Genomic DNA, 4,195 nt, shown 5'->3' on the forward strand with positions numbered 1-4,195 from the left:
CGATGCAGCTGTCATGGTTTGTCCACAAAAATGTTGTGTATATTTTTCTGTATATTTTGGCCTATGAAGAGTCATTTGTGAAGTGTTACCAAGTAAATGTTCTTGCTATTTAAATTTGTACAGAAGATAACATGGGACTTAAATACAAGGGTTAAATAACACCTTTTTTTTTGTTTGTTTAATTAGAAAACAAATAAGTACACCTCACTAATTTCTAATTAAAAAATACATGTTATTAAATGAAAGGTACCAGCAATGGAATAGTTTACCTTTAGATTTGTGTTTGAGTCTTAAATGAGCACATTTTAATTTGTTTTTATGAATATTTATTAGAGCAACAACAATTCAAAGTGAAAATTTGATTGGCATTGAATTAATTTGTTTACTTTTTTCTTTGGGTATTGTTTGCCACACACACAGAATCAAATCTGAGTAATTGCAAATGTGTTCAAGTCTTAGGGAATTGAACTGATTGATTGAACTGAAGTCAAGGGAAATGATCATGAATGTCAAATACACTTTAGTACACATGAGTTTAAGTGAGTATGTTTTTTTAAGTTTAACAATTAAGTAGGTTCAAAAGTAGTGTCATAATTACTAGAGCTTAAACTAACAAGTACTGCTGTATTTTTTCTTTGCGTTTCTTTTCAGGTTTATCTACTGTTCATTTAACAAATTTTAATTTTTGGGGAGTCGCAGTTGCTTTGATTGTTCGGTGCAAAAACTTCGTACTAATCATGAATGAGTTTGAAAATGAAATAACACACGTTTTAATCATATTTAAAATGATAATGGTTTAAGATTGCTTTATTTTGTCCTGTAACACAGAGAAATACACTAAATGGAAACATCAAAGTGCCTCATGCTGTTTAATCTGACCTGACCATGATCTCACACTTGTTACACTAAAACCAAAATATGATTTAAAAAAAAAAACGTGGTTCGCTTTTTCTTTTCATTGTTCTAAAGCTTGACATGTTGAGTACATGTACTTATTTTTTTATAAAATGCAATAATGCAATGTTTCTGTTAATACTGACACTTTAATATATGACAAAGGTATATTTTGCTATCGTGTTTATTATGTTTAAGGAATGTTGTGTTTGCTCCAGGATTGATTGATTGATTAATTTTTTTATTATTTTTTTATGTATGTATGTTTGGGAAATATAACTAAATAATTAGAATAATTATTTAATAGTGTATATCTAACAATATATTAATTGTATCAACTTCCTCATAATAGTAATTCCACTTAAATCAATCACTCAGTGAGTCATCATCTGTCAGCTGGATGGCATGCACACAATAAAGTATTTTTGATTAAAAAAAAAAAAATCTTGTTACTTATAAGTCAGAGGAGAAGAATCCTTAAACTATCACTTGTACTGTATATGCATTATTAAATATAAATTTCTTGCTTTTGTACCTAGGTGCTGAATGGCTTTCCATAATATTGTCAAGTGCTTCACCAGAGATTTTTCTACTTCTGAATCAGGGGTATTTGGCCTTTTTCAGGACAAAGACCAATGTTTCATATTACAATTGCAAGTATATGATACAACCGAATGTTAAAATAACATGCATATAGTACAATTTTACATCTGATGCTTACATTGCAAAGCCATTAGATAATTTTTTTAAAGGCTTAATTCACCAGTTTTCTTAGATAATGTTGTTAAAGAAAAAACAGTTTGGATGCTGTGCTATTCAGCGACTGAGCTGCTGTGTCAGTCATCAGTTTGCACTAAATAGACCGGTCTAAAACATTTATTATTGTACAGCGGTAATAGAACCAGGGCTTTACCTTTCATAACTGTCTGCACTTTCAGACATTTTCACATTTATCCTCAAATTTTCTGGGTAATGATCGGAAATTTTGCTTTTATATGCCCCCTTTCCCATTATTCATTTTTGTCCTGCATTGGTCTTTTTGTACATGCTTTGTTGCTGCTACAATTTACAGAAGATGTCAGATAGGTTTGTGAGAAATATCATGAACCTATACTTTTCCAGTCTATAACCTGAATCTGAAATGTGAAGGAAGTATTAGCCCCTCAAATGATCATAGTCAACATTTCATGGGTTTCCATAGTTACCATCTCAAAATTTGAAATGCGGCAGATGTGAAGGAAAGGTCCACTCGAGACTAGACCTGCAACTTTATTGTATTTTCCTACAATGACGATATAGAGGATCCTGGATAGGCTTGAGCGTTCTGCGCCCATGATATTTTGGAAAAGTAATAGCTTTGAACTAGAGAGAAATTAGGACTTTTTTTTTATTCTGCAGAGCAGCAATTTCGCAGCGCTTGTCGAGTGACACTAGGTGAAGCAGATATTGATCTGGCGGAGGTTTCTCTCCTGCAGGGACAGCGCCTTTGAGGATTCTCACATTCTTAATAATTCATCCTCTGTCTGCACATGCATAAATGTGATAGGGTGAGACTTCTTCAGGAGATTCAGTTGAACTATAGTCATTTTAATTCAATATCTCCAAACCTCACATGGACTGTTCTTAAGGTTCAAAGTTAGATTTTTTTCCCAGTTACTATTATTTTCATCCGAAGCTGTAAATTTATATTTCTGTAATCACAAACGTGAACAAGTGATTTATGTTACAATCTAACTTAGATAGATAGATAGATAGATAGATAGATACACTGTAAAACCGACAAGTTAACTTAACTCAAATCGTTTGAGTAAACCGATTGCCTTGACTTTAAAACCTGACAATTAAACTTAACTCAAACGGTTTGAGTAAACAGATATCCTTAAGTTATGTTAACTCAAACCGTTTGAGGAAACCGATTGCCTTAAACCATTTAAGTTGAAAAAACTAACAGTTATAAGTACTCTGAACTTAATTCAGTTGAGTTCACTGAAAGAAGATATACATTGCAATTAAGTGATTAAGTGATTAATTGAGTGATAATTGAGCTTTAGTGATGAACACCTGCTGTTAACAAACAGAATTACTGAAGAAAAGAGATAAAGGAAATACAGCTGACTTCAGACACAGCCTCACTCAAACCTGACAAGTTATGTTAACTCAAACCGTTTGAGGAAACCGATTGCCTTAAACCATTTAAGTTGAAAAAACTAACATTTATGAGTACTCTATCTCTACTCTCTAGTACTCTATCTATCTATCTATCTATCTACACTGTAAAACCCGACAAGTTAACTTAACTCAAACCGTTTGAGTAAACAGATTGCCTTGATTTAAACCATGTAAGTTTTAAAACTTTGCATTCAAGTAATTAAGTGATTAACTAAGTGCTGATTGTGAATTAGTGATGAACAGCTGCTGTTAACAAACAGAATCACTGAAGAAAAGAGAAACACAAGAACTACTACAACTGACTTCAGACACAGCCTTAGATGAAATCAACTGAAATAAAATACATGAAATCACTCGAGATCTGATTAAACAACCCCACAAACAGCATCACCAGCTGCACTTATTAATAACCAGACTGACTTTATTTCTGTCAGACGTCTACAGAAGATCTTATTGAGAATGAACTAAGGTTTAGATGTTGATTTATTGTTTCATTTGAAGTAACCATGTTAGAGATCAGGGTTTGCTTTAGTTGGGCTCTTGACCCTTGACTTCTGTCTTAGTCTTTTCTCTGGCTGTTATAACCATGTGTTTCTAAAACACATTTGTGGTAATTCAGAAGCCCAGAAGAAATGCCATCAGGTCTGTACCTAGATGTAGGTTGTTATACTTTATATAGGTGATGATAGTTATTCATTATTATTCACAATTATTGATCCGTACAGAGTCTAATCTCTGATGAAATAAATGTGCAATTAGTAGAAGTGGACCTATTAAAAATGACACTAAGATTCAGTTAATATAAAAATGACTTCATAAACATTTTGTACACATACATTTTTCTTCTATGCCAGTAATTGGTCAAACACAGACATTAATAATCAGAATATTAACCTCTACAATGGTCACGAAAAAAAACATGCTGCAATGCATGCTGGGTACTATTGCAGTACAAAACTCATCCATGGCTCCCAGCATGCTCTGCAGCATTTTTTTTTTATGGTCACCATTGTTGAGGTTCATATTCTGATTATTGATCTCTTTGTGTGACTGTTTGACACCATAGAAGACCACACAGTTTGAAAAGTCATTCATATTAATTGATTATCACAGAACCACTTCCACTTAGAAT

Source organism: Carassius carassius, chromosome 31 (genome assembly GCF_963082965.1).
Source record: "Carassius carassius chromosome 31, fCarCar2.1, whole genome shotgun sequence".
Classification (NCBI taxonomy): domain Eukaryota; kingdom Metazoa; phylum Chordata; class Actinopteri; order Cypriniformes; family Cyprinidae; genus Carassius; species Carassius carassius.